This window comes from Acomys minous, assembly GCF_964271855.1.
Source record: "Acomys minous genome assembly, chromosome: 11".
In the NCBI taxonomy this organism is placed as follows: domain Eukaryota; kingdom Metazoa; phylum Chordata; class Mammalia; order Rodentia; family Muridae; genus Acomys; species Acomys minous.
The window spans coordinates 50770095-50788376 of record NC_140492.1 but is presented as its reverse complement, the minus strand read 5'-3'; the positions used below and the strand labels follow the sequence as shown (position 1 = coordinate 50788376).

General features: G+C 39.2%; 1 protein-coding gene across 3 annotated transcripts in view; it reads left to right on the top strand.

Moving 5' to 3' along the window:
* Window positions 1-18282, top strand: part of LSAMP (limbic system associated membrane protein) — a 2140464-nt gene that overhangs the window by 1523299 nt on the left and 598883 nt on the right. The gene's annotated exons all lie outside the window — the stretch shown is intronic.

Genomic DNA, 18282 nt, shown 5'->3' with positions numbered 1-18282 from the left:
GTACGGCTTTGCCTCCGATTTTGTTCTGTCCTCATTCTTCCCAGTGTGTGTGGGTTGTTTGGGGATCCACACCCCCTTCTCTGTCCTCTCTCATCTTCTACTGAGTTTAAAGACTTATCGTGGGATATCTCGCAGAAGGGAAGGATTGTACAGCGATGAAGATTCCCTCTCCCCTCCTTCTCCCCGCCACATCCCCCTCCCCCTCCCCCCTCCCAGTGTCCTGTTCAGTGCAGGCTTTCTGTTCTCATTGAGGCTGTAGTTTGTCTGCTGAATCACCGCTTTGTGTTCAGCCAGGGCCCATGGAGTATTCCCAGTGTATTTATTTTCTGTTCCTGAGCTGAATGCTGGGTGCTTCTTTGTCCTGATGCCTTCTGCAAAGAAGTTTCAGAGGTTGGGGGGGGGGGAGGCGAGGGAGAGGAGGAGAAGGAGGAGGGGCAGGAATGCCAATAAAGCTTTCTGTATCCCCCAGAGGAATGTGTGCAAACGTCTTTCCCATTGCTTCAGTCAGTGTTCTCCCCTCTGCTGCCCTTGCTCTTAATTGGATCTAGACCCTAGAGAGAACAACTTTGTTAATGGGATGGTTAAAGAAAATGAGAGGTGGAAGTTGGCTGTGTTCGGCTCTGGCAGCTTACCCTCTCTGGGAATAACAGTCTCTGATGCCTGATCAGGGGAAGGGATTCCACTTTCCTGATCAAGAGAAAAACACCACTTCTTTCCTTTATAGCTCTTTCCCCCATCTGTCAAAGCGGAGGGTTAGGGTGTGTTCTACTTCTTGTGCAGCCACCTGAACTTAATTTCCCTTGTAAATATGACTCATCTGCTTTTCTCAGCCCCTCCTCTGCTCCTCCCTTCCTTCCCTCATTCAATCAAGGTATTTCACAAACGGCTGTTAAGTAAGTTTTTGTGGTGTGCTGAGTTGTGGAAATAAAATGTTAAACGAGAGAAATTAAGTAACAACTCTCTTGAGGCTTGCATGGCAGCTGAGGAGAAAGACAATAGGCAAGTATGCCAATACATAAGTAATACAGCTACAGACTGCAGTAAGTGATGCGATTTGAAATAAATAAGGTGAAGGATGGGGATTGGGACAGGGCTATATAACGTATCCAGGATCCTAAAGAGTCCTACCTAGTACACTGAAATCCAAAGGTTGTTCTATGCAAGCTGACTGTCAGGTTACCCTCTTATTCCCATGACTACAATGATATATAGCATGTGCAATTAGACTCATCCACTGAAAATATTAGTTTTAATGAATATTAGTAAGCTTAGTGTTTAGAGCCACTATTACATCCTAAGTTTAAAGATTCCCACCATTCCACAGATATCCCACGAGCCCATTTTTAGGCAAACTTCATTTCCAGCCAAGACCCTGAATAATCATAAATCTATGCTTTATGTATTTGTTTTTTCTAGATATTTTGTACAATAACTGGAATCATAAAATATGTAGTGTTTTGAATCTGGGTTCACACATTTTCAGTAATGGTTTTCAGGTCCACCCATATTGTAACATCCATCAGAAATTTGGTTCTTTTTATGGATGAACAATACTCCTTTTTTATAAATATTCCATATTATGTTCAACACTTTTTGAACATTTGGACATTATCTACTTTATGGTTGTCATGAACCAAGTTGCCATGAACATTTATGGTCAATTTTTTTGCATATAAAGATTATTTTCAGTAAATATTATACAGTGAAATTTCAGAATTATATCACGAATTCATTTTTACTCTTTTATGTACTACCATATTATTTTCTAAAATAGCAGTGCACAACCATTCCAGTTTCTCCATACCTTTGCCAACAATAATTGTTGTCTGTCATGTTACTATAGCTGTTATGAATGTATATATTTGGTTTTAATTTATTCTTACATAATTTTAAATGTTAACCATATTTTCCTATACATATCGGCTGTGTGTATCTTCTTGGTATAGATGTTGTTCATATATTGCCTCTATTAATTAGGAGGTGGTATCTTATTGCTGAATTTTTGAGAAACCTTAATATATGCTTCATGAATTTTTTTAAATCTTATTGTATAGTTTTTTTTCTGGCTTTTGTATTTTTTCACAATATATATCATAGCTGCCTTTCCTGCAGTTCCTCCCTACATTACTACCTCCCAACCACCCAAGAAACAGATAAGCAAAAACCAAAGAAAGAAAAAAGAAAAGAAAACTAGCATAGCAAAGGAACAAGGGAAGAGGAGGAAGAGAAGGAAAAAGGTACATAAAACCCCATAACAACACAAAATCATAAAACATAATATATAAGCAAAAGACCAGTAAGACAAATAAAAAGTTTGAACAAATGATATTAGAGAATTTATTGTGTACTTCTTCTATTGTTTTTGTGATGTGAAAGCTTTTTAATTTTTAAGGTTATTCACTTGCTTTTTGAGATAGCATTTCTAGGCCATGGTCCCCTTAAAACTCTAAGCACCTAACTACTGTTTTCCAGTCTCTGCTTTTCATGTGCTAAAATTATAGGCAACCAGCGTATCCAGTGCAGTGCTGGAAATTGACCCAGGACCTCCTGCCTCTGAGGCAAGCACCATACCAACTGTTACATTCTCAGCCCCGTTTTTTAATGCCATGAATTTACTATATCGTTTGTCCCTGTGAACTGAACTTTATTTAAGAACTCTATTTGTTCCTATTGAAGAGTTATAAAAGTTACACAAAAAATTAAACATACACACACACACACACACACACACACACACACACACACACACACACACACATTCCTCAGCTTCAACATTTAGGCCTATGACCCACTGTTGATTAATTCTTGTATATGGTGTGAGGTGTGTTCTGAATTCTTTTTTTTCCAATGTGGATATCAAATTAATCCATTGCCATTCGCTGAACAGACGTTGTTTTCTTGCAGAATTTATTTGGCATCCGTCACAGTTTCCTTCTTCTTAAATTATTTTCATTTGAAGAGAAAACAATGGTCCATGAAAAATTAAGCCACTGATTTGTCCAGGCCAGCCATTATGGTGTGCTTTGTAATCTGCATTCTAGTAATCTACTAGATTTCTGAAAGATATAAGAATCATCGTTTCTTCATCTAGAATATACTCTGTATGTAGTTTTGATTAGGCAACCCCTTCTTTGTGACATACTGCTTTTGGAACCTTTAAAAATAGGGCTATCCCTGTGAGCGTATACAGGGGGAGGAGGTCCCCTTCAGTCACAGACATAGAGGAGGGGAGTAGGGGCAAAGCAGGAAGGAGGGAGTAATGGGAGGATATAAGGGATGGGATAATAATTGGGATGTAATATGAATAAATTAATAAAATATTTAAAAATAGGAATATCATAGATGTTGTTTCAGTTAATGAGAATGGGTATCACGTCATTTGTTCATGTTATGTGGGAAAAGTCAACAAAAGTTAGGATGTCAAAGTTAAAAAAAAAAGCTAATATATGTTTTTTCATAAAAGATGCTGTTATACATACATTCCTACTTTGTTTTATTGTAAACAGCTAATGCATATGGGTGAAAATTAAGAAACATCCCTTTTCTGGAATAATAATAATAATAATAATAATAATAATAATAATAATAATAACAACAACAACAACAACAATAATAAATACTCAACTTATTTTTACTAGCACAATCTACTCTAGCTTATACCAATATATTTCATCTCTACTACTTTAATTTATACATAAGGTGTCCATTACCCTGTCTTAGTCTTATTTTGAATTTTATCTTATAAATAGTATTGATTTACTCCAAAATTAGTGGGTTTGATTTTCTTTTCTTCACACCTTGGAGCATGATACACTCCACTCTATTCTCTAGTCTCCTGAACTCTGAGTACCATAAATTAACATAAAGCCAAGAACACTCCAAATTTTTATCTTTGTAGAATGGATATTTATGTAATTTTAAAACTAAGACTAAAAAATCTCCCCAACCCATCCTAGATTATATAGAAGCACATTGAATTAGTTTGTTACTATTAATTCCAATAAAAATCAAAATTGGTTTATTGAATACTTGCAGGATTCTAAAAGACAGAAATTGTTTTATACTGTAATAGGAAAACATTCAGCGATCTATGTCAGACAATGATTGTTGATAGCGAGTTGGGTTAACTGTACAAAACTGGAGAGAACACACAAAAGGGGTTTTATTTTCCCATCTGCTCATCATCAGATGCAAAAGATACAGTCGAAGGCATGGTTTACTTCTTGGAGGATATTTCCTGCATTAACTAATCAGGACAAGAGAGAAAAAGAAACACTGCCAGACAAAGAGCTATCCATAATGAGTCTTCAGCAATATAGCGAGAATTTGCTCATGGTCGTCACAGGATGGACAGATGTTTGGGCAGGAGTTATAGAAGTTATAGAATGTGTAAAGGTGTTGGGGACTCCATGGGAGGGGGTGAATTGGTATGGAAGACACAGTAAGCCCTTGAACATGAGCAAAGTAATATACTTGGGAAAATTCAAGGCAATACTTAAAACGTAGAGCCTAGCTGACAAGTATAAAGATTTCAAAGAGAACCGAAATAGATCTAGAAAAGCAGAGACAAATTAGTTGTGAGCTATCTTGATGACTAAATTTTGGTGTCTGAATATAATTTTATCAGCTCAATATGTCCCAATTACCAAAAGGGGTCCTGGGATAGCTAGTAGTACGGTTTGAAAATGAGGAAAAGCTGGAAGCAAGCCACCATCTAGAGGAGTTTTCTTTCCTGTGTGTTCGTTGACATAAATTTAGAGCAGTGAGTGAGTGTGGTGCTGAGAATGAGTAAAAAGACATGAAAAAAAAAGTTCTGGAGAGACAGAGAAGAAATTGTGACTTGGGTAAGTTAAAAAAGTGAAGAGTCTACTGCAGCCTCAAGCGTTCTGTTGACTAAGAATTAAGAAAAGGAGATATGTAGTAAGGGAGAAGTGACAAATTGTGTTTTTAGAGCCTTGAATCTAAATGTGCATTAAGAGCTCTGGTGAACTTTCCAGCCTGTAGACTTAAGTAAGTAAGTATACCAGTGCTACAGGCTGGACTGGGAAGCATGGCAAAGCTGTAGAGTGAAGAATGATACTGTAAAATAAACATGAACGGCATGAAAATGTACATTATCACTCCTACCATACCGTAGGAAAATGCCCTCATATCAATCAGATAAGAGAGAGAGAGAGAGAGAGAGAGAGAGAGAGAGAGAGAGAGAGAGAGAGACAGAAACAGAAAGAATAAGTAACCTTCTGAAACAAGTTACTTAAGGATTCTCAGCTTTTCAAGTTCCAACAGAAATAACTCAAGGCAGTTTAGGTCTTTAACCCTTACACCCCTGACCTCGTTTTCCTTGCAGGCCATGTCTGTATTCCTTTCCAGTGTATAAAGCCCTCTGTGTGACCCTTCCAACAGGAAACTCAGTAGGACCTGAGGGCTAGCACTTAGACACAGAGAGCAAACCTTTCTCTTTTCTTTTCTTTCTTTCTTTCTTTTTCTTTTCTTTTTTAGACTAATGGAATCTCAGACAAACACCAAAGAGTTGTTCTGTCTCCTGGCATCATTTATTTACCATAATCAAGACTGACAAGAGAAACAGAGACCTACATCCTTTAAGGATTAAAAAAAAAACAAAAAAAAAAAAAAAACCAAGCCAGTTGATTGGAAGAAAAGGGCCAGGATGGAAGCCAAACTCTCTTTCTCATCCTCTTGTCCTATTTCTGGTTTGCTTTTTCTTGTCAGCATTTTCCCCCAGCAGATCGATTTCTCTTCAGCTAGTGCCAGTGATTTTTAAGCAAAGAGAGAAACTTACTCTTTGCAGGTGAAAGATAATCAAATTGAATATTACACAGCCCCTGAAGTGCAGGCAGCTGATAACAAGAGCCAAACTCAATATCCTGACAGATGTTGTCTTGGATTGATTAATCTCTCTGCTCACCCTGGTTAGCCATTCTCTAGCATAGACAACCCAAGTCCTTGGCCCCATCCCAAATGACTTTCTGCATGGCTGGGGCTGGCCCAGGGGAGCAGCTCTCTTAAATGCACAATACAATTCCTTCCTTCTGATGAGGAGGAAATTAGAACACAGCTTGCCTACTTCTACTTCAGAATCTGCTGTACCAAAGGGCTGTGTTCTGGGTTTAGTTTATGATGCTTAGAATAAAGATGTCTTTCCTCTGAGCATTTTGTTGTTGTTGTTGTTGAGACAACCTGAGTGTGTGGACTTGAGTGTGCATAGATGCACGTACGCATACACCTGTTGTGTGCATACACCTGTTGTGCTGTAAGAAATAAGAGATACACATTTGTGTGTGTGTGTGTGTGTGTGTGTGTGAGAGAGAGAGAGAGAGAGAGAGAGAGAGAGAGAGAGAGAGAGAGAGAGAGAGAGAGAGAGAGAGAGAGACTGGGAAACTATGAGTTTAGAACAAATCAAATCTTTAAAATGTGAAGAAAGGCAACTAATGTGTGAGGGGAGGGAAAAAGTGTCCTCACCTCCGTTCCTCATCTTCTCCCTCTTCCTCCCTCCTTGCTTTTCTCTTCCACATTCCTTCTCTCTCTTTCATTCTGCCAGACAGTATGCTACAAAGAAGGCACATAGTAAGTAGGGACCTGCCTAAAAATCATGCTTTCTCCCTTGTACAGCACAGAAGGGGTGATAAATCTCAACAGAGCTATGGGATATACTCCATCTGAGACCTAAAGGGAAGACAGGAAAGGGAGTTTCATGTGAAGGAAAAAGGATAAGGTAGGTCTTGTTCCTTAAGGGATAATTAATTAGTAGCTAAGGGGACAAGAGAAGGTCGTTCTTAAGAGAGGTGTTTAGGCAGTGTGAGCTAAAGGAAATAAAAAGATTCACCATGGTCCCCTTGAAAAACTTGGTTCTTTGCAGACTATGGATTTCTGAGCCCTATTTTATTTCTGGACCTCATTTTCACAAACTGGTGATCTCACTTTTCTGGTTACTCCAACTCTTAACTCTTGCCTCCTTGAAGCTCTGTATTTAGGATTGGTATGTTACCCCCTCCACCATACCAATGCATGTTATCACCGTATTTTATTTTATTCTTGGAACAAAATACTTACAGGAGAGGGAGAACTTGAATCTAGTTTATATGGCCACACACAGATGCTTACATAGTGTTTGCTATACTTTATGTGTATAGGTGCTTTGCCTTCATGTATGTATCCTATGTGTGTACCTGGTGCCCAAACTGACCAGAAGAGGGAGTAATATTCCCTGGAACTGGAATATTCAGCTGACAGATTTGAAGGCCAGAAAATGAACCACGGCCCTCCACAAGAGCAGCAAGTGTTCTTAAGGGCTAAGCCACCTCTCCAGCCCTTCAATTAATGTTTGTAAATTCATACACTTCAATAATGCAAATGGAAGATAAATGGCTCAAAACCATGTCCCACAGTCTCTCGGTTTCAAAGAATAAAGTTTTAAGTCAATGGAAATAAAACCCGTAAGAATTATAACTCTCCTTCGAATTGATGTGTGAGTTCTATGTTGGAATTGCAAGCATGCTTGGGGAGATCTGTGTGAATGTCATTGCTGTAAGGGAAAGCTCTGATCAGAGTAAACATTTTACTTTAAAATTTCTAAAACTTACAGAATACATTTGCCCCAGCCCTGCTCCTTTCACCCCAGTCCCCAGCTGTATCACCTCACTGGCCCCTGGCAGCTTCACCCTGAGTCCTTTGCCCAAAGCCCTGTTGGCACATCCCAGAGTTCTTTCATTTGCATTCACTGCCAGGGCCTATGTTAATTCAGCATCAGCAGCATTGCAATGTAGCAGGAAGAGCAAGGCACTCTTATTATTTATTATGTTACCTTGAGTTTATGTCTCACCTACAGGAAGTTCCAAATGCCTACATCATCCAGCCTGTAGTAATCATCTATATGCCTAACATGAATATCTGCCTGGTCTCCAAGATAGCACAAGAGAATCAAGAAGCTGTGTCATGGACGGAGACAACACGCCCTCCTGCTTCTGATCGTCACGTTAGACACGGTCAAAAGCACAAAGAAATGCATGTCTTGCTCTCAAAGCTAGGGTCCAGTGGATCTCTAAAATAGCAGATTTAACTCTGCCCACTGCCCATTAATCTCTGTCATTTTGTTGCAGCATCTCTCTGTCTCTCTCTTAGCAACACTGTGAAGCAGGACACACTTACCTTTACCTCATCCGGAGACTATTTTTCATAATAGTCATACACTCTGCTATCTACAACTTGATAAGATTTCAGTCTTGTTGTTAATCTCTTTAGTGAGCATAGGAGCTAGAATGTTCAAGCAGGTTTAAGGTAGGGGACCCCAGAACAAAACAGATTTTCCTTAGCTATAAGCTAGAACCGTCCCTAGCTATGTCTGTGTTTCAGCCCTTGCCAAGGGCCAGCTATGCCAGAAATGTTTAAGCCAAATGTCTTTGGTTTTACCCTGGCCACTGGTCATGGAGGCTAAGAGGAAGGTCTGGCTTCTTTTTATGTCTCATGCCCTATATCAACACTCATGTCTGAGAGCTGTACTTGATGACTTGCCCAAAATACATAGGCCCTTGGATACTCAGAGGTAGGGTCATCTGAACTGAGGGGCATTCTCCCCTCCCCCAGGGCCTCCCCCAGGCTTCTTCCACAAGTTCTGTAATGTTCCCAGACTGGCAGCTGGATGGCAGCCCATTTGGGGACATAATTCATTCTTGCTATACAGGTGCTCTGTCTTTGTGCTTTTAGCTTCCCATCTACAAATACACAATAGAGTCCATTCTAAAGTCCAGGTTTTTTTTTTTGTGAATTTCATTATTTAAATTTGAACCTCTAGTCCCTGACTAGAAGTTTTGTGTGACCATGGGCGTATAAAACCCTAACTCTTGAGTTAAACCTCACCTTCAGCAAGAACAAGAAATGTTCTGTCAAAATCAAGGCCACCACAATTTTCTCCATATCATCTTCACCTATGAAGTGATTATAATAACTATTAAATAGAGCTCCAAACTTAGATACAGAGAGACATTGTCTATAGAGACATAAATACAGTGAATAGAGAGGGTGTTCTGATCCTACCATCTATAAACATCTCCAAATCTATCAGAGAGGTGGTTTTCATTCTAGGGTAGAGTTACAAGTGACGATAAACAGAATCCTCCATGAAGATGTACAACTTGGGAGAAATAGCCAGATGGTCTCATACCAAAAACTACTTTGCTATGGTTAGCTCTTTGCCATGAAAAGCAGGAGGAAGGGGATATAGTCTAATTTCTAGTGTTTGATCAGGCTTGTGAGCAAGTAGAGATACAAAGATAGACTGCAAGAGAGAAGCCTAAGAAAAGCAGAGCCTAATAGATGGGCATGTGTGACTACTTGGTCATATTGTGTGTGAAATGGTGGTGCTTCTGCAAAGAGTCACACAGTAGCCATAGCAAAAATCTCACCAAAATTCTGTTATCCAACAGAAAATGATTCAGTGACAGTGACTTGATTTCTCCCAGGCTCCAATCCTTCTAGCACCTCAAGAAACTTAAAAGGAATCCAGCTAGCCTTTCTTGCGAGCGAGTTCAGTTTTAGCCAAAATATGCTCCCCTCTGAGATCAGAGGAGCCCAAGGTTGCAGGATTGCTCTATCTGCTTCGAGTCTAAAAACGGTAAGATATTTGAGGTCAGTCCTATGTTTTCAATGCCTATCTGATGATGAGGGATGGAGGAAAGAATGAAAAGAAGATGCCTGCTGGGAAGGGCAGTGATGGCTGAGCAACTGCACCGTGAGCAACACAGGATAGATGGAGAGAGCATTTTCAGAAACCTGCTACTAAGAATAAGAGGGCTTGGAGAGGAGGTAAAGAGTCTCTTGGATGCTTTTCCCCCTTGTGATGAAAAATTCTCCTCTTTCTGCTCACAATGCATCCTTCTACTAACTGTGAGTCATCCAAGGTAAGGTTAAAAACTCATCCTCCAAGAACTATAAATTCCCTCAAATTAAACTTCTGTATTGAGAGTCAGTAGTCCCACAGTCCATTTAAGATGATGTACTCTTTTTTTTTTAACCATTTGAAACATTTTAAATTTTAGGTTTTGTTTGGTTGTTTGGTTGTTTTTTTTTTTAATGGGTATGGGTGTTTAGCCTGTATGTATGAATGTCCACTATGTATGTGCTGGGCCCTTAGAAGAAAATGTTGGTTCTTCCAGAACTGGAGTTACAGGTGGCTGTAAGCTGCCACCTGGGTGCTAATAATTGGACCCAGATCCTCTGGAAGAGCAACCAGTGATCATAACCAGATGGGATGTTATTAAAATGAGTTCTAATGCTTCATGTATACAGGGTTACACAGCTCTTTCTTGTACTCTTCCTTTCCTGCCTGTTGAATTGATTAACTCTAAGGAAACATGCATATTGCATAACGGAAGAAGGACTAAATTAAAAAAGCAGTGCCCCGTGTTTCAGAATATTTGATTTGAGGTTACCATAGTCCATTTTAAGCTTTCTTGTCCTTTCCACTGGCTCACCAAGCAGTGTGTTAAGAAATTCTTCCTTTGCTGGTATTATTTTACTTAAACTTTTCTCTATATAAATTGGACCAAGGATTTCCTGGACTCTAATTGATAGCTGAGTCCTTTTCTGTGAAAAATCTGTACCAATACCATTCGATTCAGAGAAAATTCTATTCATTATGTGGGCACAGGAGCCAAAGGAAAGTTCAGGCAGGCATTGATGCTCATTCAGTTTACAGCATAATGGCCTTGAAGATGGTGACAAATATTTGGTTCAGTGACTATTTGGGCCATTCATAATCAGACTAAACTCTTCTGTTTTTTGTGGCAGGCCACTAAGAAAACCCAGACACACAGACAGAGAAGCAGACAGACAGACAGACACACACACACGCATGCATACACACACACACTCACACACACACACATGCACGCACGCACACATGAATGCATGCACACACAGAGAGCATTTGGTGTCTGGTAGAAAAAATTTAAGGGTGTGTAAGATATAAGCAAAGAATCTGACAGTGCCTATATTAGGTGAGCACAAGATACATTGAAGTGTTTCTTTGGTTTTCAAAGATATTTTGCTAGTTTATCCAATGGGAGAACCTGACTTCTTATGTATTTCTAAAATGATAAGATATACATATATGTATATACATTGTTAATAGTACTAAAGAAGGCTTTTCCTCAAATGGCATGGTTAATTTCAGGTCATTGTAAATTTTTTTTTTTGTTTTTTTTTTCTTTCTTTGTTTTTTTTTTTTTTTAACACTTTGCAACTTTAATAGCATAGTCTCAGTTACTGAAATAATGGAGAAATGGTTCTGACTCTGCCTCAGTGTTCGCTGCAGGACTTGTGCTGGGCAGAGCTCTGCAGTTAGCCCATCTACTAAGTTCAGGTGGAACTCAGGTGGCTGGTCTAGGAGAACCCTGGTCTAGAAGAATCACTGTTACAGTCAAGTTCAGAGAGTGAACCACCTTAGTTCTAAACTAAGTACTAAACTAGTATGTAGTTTATTTAATTTCCCTTGACTTGTAAAAGGTGTAAATACTTGAAGTTGAAAGAGTGGATTGTTTCTTCCATGCTCATAGTATATAGTAAGTGCCTGCATTCTAGTCTATTAGGGAAAATGGAGGACTTGTATTGTGGGCACTGGTAGTGTGTATCTCATTTCTTTGATGTGTACATAGTTGATACATTAAAATAGTGTAACGTAGTGACATTAATCTGAATTGTCCTATGGTTTACATTGCTCCTACGATTCTTTTCACCCAAGCCCAAACTGCAATGTAATTGAGAATTTCTGTAGGTGCCCATAACTAAGAACGTGCTGCATCACTTCTTTAGTTCCTGCTTGCTAGAAAGTCTTAAGTCTTTATTACAAAACTATCTCTCATTGATCTAAGACCTTGGTTTTTCAAAATTATTATCCACAGTGGAAGAAGAGGGCTCTAGTGAGTTTCCAGAGATGTAAAAAATGTCATGAATAAAACAAATATTGGCAACCGAGATGAAATCTGCCATATTAGAGTAGTTAACCACATCTAGTCAGATAGGGCCAAGAGAATTCCTCAAGAATCTTCCCAGAGACAGGGTGGTTTCAACTTAATAGATCCCTGGGATTTCCTCTTCATGTCATATAACTCCATTTCTATTCTGGCATTGGGTAATCCAAGTATATATGAAAAATTAATATGCAGCTATGCCCCCTGAGGATGCCTTTCCAAGAGGGATCCCAAGGGGTAGATCCCAGGGAGTGGACTTTGATAAATAATGATCTCCATAATACTGTGACCTTACAAGCAGCCATCTCTCGTGTGGAAGTGTAGACCTGCCATATAGGGGGTGTTACTACTGTAAGAAAGAACTTCTCTGAGAACATATTTACTGTTCATGTTCAGAAAGCACAAATCAGCCCAGAGCCTTGATAAATAGAAGACACTTATCTCTCCTAGGAGGTTACCGAACAGGAGTGAAGAGAGAAGAGAGGAGAAGAATGTCAGTGGACACAAAATTCTTCATATGGGTCAAATGATAGCCAGTATATATTTTACTTATTATGTCTCATTTTCTGTGACTTGAATTTTGTTGTAGAAAGATTTAGTAAGGATAAGCAGTTCAGGACTGTTTCAAAACTGAACCTAGATATAGAAGAAAGCAAAGAATGTGAAGTATGTGTGTGTTCTTCAAAGATTTTGTGCATGAGCAGTTACTTTCAGAATGGATTCCAGAAGATAATGGAGGAAGGCTCAAAGCACTTCCTGTAACATCAATCCCGAAGTGCAGTGTCCTTCAGCTTCACTAGAGTCCACTGGAATGATATGACTTTGGGTTTTTTTTTCTTCACTGCTGTATCTTTTGGCCAATTGATAGTCTTGTCTTCTCAATGTTTAACTAAGCCTAATGACAAAGTACAAGCTCAATGGCTTTATGAAAAATCTCTTCTTATTACTCAGTACAATTGCCTATTGAAAAGGTTTAGAATCCCATTACTTAGAGTCATGATTTAGGTGCTTTACAGCATTTCGCAAAAGCCGCAGATATGATCTTAATAGTGATAAAAATTCTATCCCAATAATGAAAACTCAAGACACAGAGGCAAGGGATTCCCTGAGGCCCACAAATAAATTAATCAAACAAACAAACAGCAAACAAACAAAAAACAAAACCACTTGAGGACTCTGAGTCCCTCACTCTGTACACAGCTTATGTGAGGAATGCCCTAGCAAAGAAACAAATGGAGAGAGTTAAGAATCTGAGTAGAGGCCCAGATGTGGGAGCACACACCTTTAATCCCAGCACTAGGGTGGCAGAGGCAGGTAGATCACGGTGAGTTCGAGGCCAGCTTTGTCTACAAAGCGAATCCAGGTCAGTGAAGGCTACACAGAGAAACCTTGTCTCAAAAAAAAAAAAAAAATCTGAGTAGATACCTACTTACACAAGAGAACAAGTCTTCCAGTGTCCCTATGCTTCTCACTTCCCCTTCACTATAGCTCCATAAATAAGCATCTTTCTGCTACCACTCAGCTTCTCCTAAGCATTTACAGTTCCTTAATTAGACATATGTCTGCTATTTATTACCATTTAAAAGGGCAAGCAGTTAATGTCCTACTGCTAAAAATTCTTAGTAATTAATTATTAATTAAATAAGCACAGCTCTTCTCTACTTACCTCATTTTCCGTTGTGTCTCCTGGTATTTACACATTGCCACAGAGTAATTAAGTGGTGGCCGAAGTGCATCAGAGCCAGCCTATGTGTCATCTGCTTTACAGTGGATCAGTTGCTCACCTCTGCAGTGCGCATTAGTTGTCATTCTATAGAAAGAATAGACAGGGCTGACCTCACCAGCTCCTCCTGCTTCGTCAGGTCACCAGAGCAGAGTGCCATAGGCATCCATCAGGTACATAGTTGAACAGGTTTCTGTTACTTTCATCTTTTCAAGGGAGGTATGATGAGTGGAAACTACAGATCCCAGCTTGCAAAGCAGCTTCATACTGATGCTCAGGGGAAAAAAAAAAGAGGGTGGCTTTACATAAAGAGACCTTTCATCTCCCTGAAATGTTGCTTAGCAGTCAAGAAGACAGCCGATGCCATCCTAACTTAGCACTGCACCAAATTTGGCCTGAAAGCTCTTCTTTGTCCACACCTGACTTGCATTGTGCCTGAGGGACCCAGAGGAAAAGTCCTTGAACAACAGCTGGTTGTTAAGCTTCCCCTCCCCTCCCCCCCCTCCCCCCGTGTCTCATAAGAGTGCCAGTGGATAGTCTAGCGCTTCGTACTTCAAAACATCTCTCATCCAAGAGCCTACAATAGTTCTACCTATAAAACCTCATTAACGCTTGTAGCATCCCTCGCAGGTAATCAGAAACAAAGAGATCTCTCCTGTGCAGACGGGAAAGGCAATGCAGTCAGGCAAATCTCTTTTCTACGTTAGCATGTGATGGCCTCCTGGTTCCTTTCTATCCATGTACTCACTAGGCCATGCTTTTAATGAGAACTTCTTCACCAGAAAGACTCTATGGTAGCGGTTCTCAACCTGTGAGTTGCAACCCCTTTTGGGGAGGAGGTGTCCAACAAGTTTTTCACAGGGGTCTGCTAAGACCATCTGCACATCAGATATTTATATTATGATTTATAAATGATACAATTCAGTTATGAAGTCACAATAAAAATAGTTTTATGGGTGAGGGTCACCACAACATGATGAACTGTATCAAAGGGTGGCAGCATCAGAAAGGTTGAGAAGCACTGTTCTGTGTATAGCTAAAGCAGGATTTATGCTCTATAGACCTTGTGTATCTGTAAGTCAGTGGGCTAACTCTTTTCTAGAGAGCTCTTTATTAGGCTTTTATGTGGTTATGTTCTTGACAGGGCAAGAGAACAGTGACTTGAAGCCAAACAGCCTTGACCATTATACTAGCTGTAGAATGTTATGAAATCTCTCCAATGCCCTGAGCCAATGGAATCAGGAGAATCGTGCACGATGATCACCAGTAACCTATGACTACTGTGCCTGTGCCTTCAGCCAAGAGTAGATGTCTCATTGCATTGAACATAAATGGGACCTGTGCTAGTCATTTGTCTGTGATTAAATTCCTATGCTGCAAAGCTTTTAATGCCTTCTACCGTCTTCCAAAATAAAATGCCGAAAGCAGAAACTCACCGCATATCTTTCTTCATTCTGATTTCATTGTCAGCAGTTACACATTGGAAATTTTGAATAAACTTTATTCTGGTGAATTTCTTCTGAGGAAAAATATTCTTTTTATATTTGTAGAACAACACATTGTGTTGATAAATGGGTCATTTGTCCATTTATTAACTTATAGTAACATTCATTATTTACAACCAAATTTGAATTGTGTTTCCAATTATAAGTAATACTTATTCATTATGTAAAAAAATTAAATATGGATACATAGAAATAAACAAAATGTAAAAATTTTAATTTCCTTTCAGAGGTGAGGACTGGGTCCAGGGTGCTCTACCACCCGGCTTAACCCTCGTTCCTGAGAAAGTTGTTTTAGTTTTATTTTTCTCTAACAATTAACTCTGAGACAATGTTTTATCCCTAATAATTTGTAGGAAATAGTATGACAAGCTTTTATAACATTACCATCTCAAGAGCCATTCCTTATCATGCCTCACTTGATAGTCTGTTTTAAAATGCTAAGAAATACATGCAGATTTTTATTTAATGTGTTCATAACAATGAGCATTTGGGAAGACTATCACTTGCCTTTCTTGAAGTGATGGTTGGTTCCGGAGGTAAAAGCAAAGCCATCACCTGACATTGGATTTAGAGTCTCAGGCCTCAGTACGGCACTTACTATAGCCAGTTTACAGTCTCCAGCATGCAATGTCATCATATTATTTGGTGGGGTAAATTAGGTATTTAAACTTGTGTCTCAGTCACAGAGAGTGCTATTGCAGTCATTACCAACCTGTTGGATACAACCTTTTGAGGACTGAATGACTCTTTCAAAGTGGTCACATATCAGGCAACCAAAATATCAGATGTTTGCATCACAATTCACAACAGCAGCAAAATTACAGTTATGAAGTAGCAACGGAAATAATTTTGTGGTTGGGAGTCACCACAATATAAGGAACTGTATTAAAGGGTTGCAGCATTAGGAAGATTGAGAACCATTGTGTTGTAGGGAAAAAAAAAGGACAACAATGTTTTGTGACCGAGCATGCTCCAGCTTGCCTCTGTAAGTCAGTATTTACTTTGGCACAAATCCTTGGGTTATTCTTAAACCTTTATGCGGACATGATCATCTGTTAGAAGAAAGTGAGATCAGGGGATGTGCTGTTGTGGTGTGTGTGCTAGGGTAATGAGCGTGACATGTGGTTCCTCGTTGGCTTGCTGGTATGGAGAATCAATGTGATTGAAGATTTACAATAATTGATATTGACAGTCAGCTAAACGTCATCCGTTGCTCTTCACTGGGGTCATTTAAATTTGCCTTTTCATTTCTCCATCCAAGAGAACATGTATTTCTGTTTTATTTGAGTCTTTAAATATCCCCTTGTTTCAGTTTCACATGGTTATTTGACATATGTGTGTTTGGGAAGACACACAAAAGCAATACACTAGTGGTGGTTTAGACAAGGAGATGAAACATAAACAAGAGGATCAGTGAGTAGGTGGTGGACTGTTCCCTTCACAGACAGACAAACTTGGATAGCGTTGCTTGCTTTTTTTTATGGGTCTTCTTAAAGAGACTGAAATTTAAATAGAAAAAATTTAATTAGTGAAGGCAGAAACCTAAATTTTCTTCATACTCTCACAACAGATGCTTCGAGAATCAAAGACAGGTGGCTAAGACTAACTAAAAAGAGCCATCACTTGTCTTTTTCACTTTCTTCCTCCTTTCTTTGTGATTTCTTTCATTGCATTTTGCCTTTCTGCATCTTTATAGATTCATCTTTTTAAAATTATATCTATATTTTTATCCCTTCCTGTTTGGTAATCTTTACCAACACTTTCTCATTCTCTTTATTTTGCTTTACGTTTTGTAGTCATGAAAGTTCCTGATACTCATGAAAGAAGCAACAGGAGAGTGCAGGGCCCTTTGAGAAGAAACACACTGCCATGATTTGTTGTTTTCCTCATTACAATAGTGACAGGATGATCGTTTCTGTCCTGGTCTTAAGCAGAGAATGAGAGAATGGTACAACGAGAGCTGGGATTTTGTAAAGTTATTTAATTAAAATATTAATTAAGAGTTGGAAAATGAGAAAGCAAACATATAATAACAGAATGGGGGAGGAGTTTCAGAGAAATATAATTAAGTAGGAAGCTTATAAAAGGATTCCCAATATTAATCCTTCTTTAAAAGAGCCCTACCTCCAACACTTTTAACTCTGCCAACAACTTTGGGATGCCACTGGTCAGTTACTGGCTATGCTTTATATAGTACGTAAAGATATTTTATTTTATATGTATGGATCTTCTGCTTACATGTGCACCATGTGCATGCAGTTCCTTTGGGGACAGAAGGTGGCTTTTGGTCCACTGGTACTGGAGTTATAAACAGTTGTGAGTCCCCACACAGGTCTCGGGAATCAATCAGGGGCCATCTGGAAGAGCAGTCAGCACTCTTAACTACTGAGCCATCTCCCCAGCCACTCACATTGTAATGTTTAGCCCATAATTATAGTATCATTTTCAAAACATTGCAGGAGTTATGCTTGGGTATCACTAAGTTCATCCTTGGTGTTTATAGTCCAAATCATTTCACACAATGTGTAACAAGTTTCCTAAGCCTTGGATAAGTAATCACTCAAAAAGGCACAGGTTTGGGATAACATGTTGTTTGTTGACCTTTTCGTTTTCTGGCAAGTTGTAGATTTCCAGATATCAGCAAAACCTAAAAGAGAGTAAGGAAAGGTAGATGTTTAAGTTATAGTGAAAAAAAAAAAAAAAACCTTTGGATTTTCAGCAAAGTGGACCTAAAAAAAAAAAAATGCACAAAGCAGAGAAAGGCCTTGTTCCAAAAGCAAATTAAATCCTAGGCCTACTCACCTTTGCTAAACTCAGTATGCTTGCTTCTCGTTCACCTTCTTAATAATCTTGCTACCATTCAGACAGGCATCCTTCCATGAGATCGGGATGGAGCCTCCTTTCTCCTTCCTCCTTCTCATCCCCTTCCCTTCCCTCAGTACTGCAGATCAAACCCTGGCATGTACTAAGTAACATACTTACCATTGAGCGATGATGGCCCAATCCCTTCTTCCCCATTGTTGATGAACTGCCTGGTCAAGAATAGGAAAAGAGGATTAATCTCTAGTAC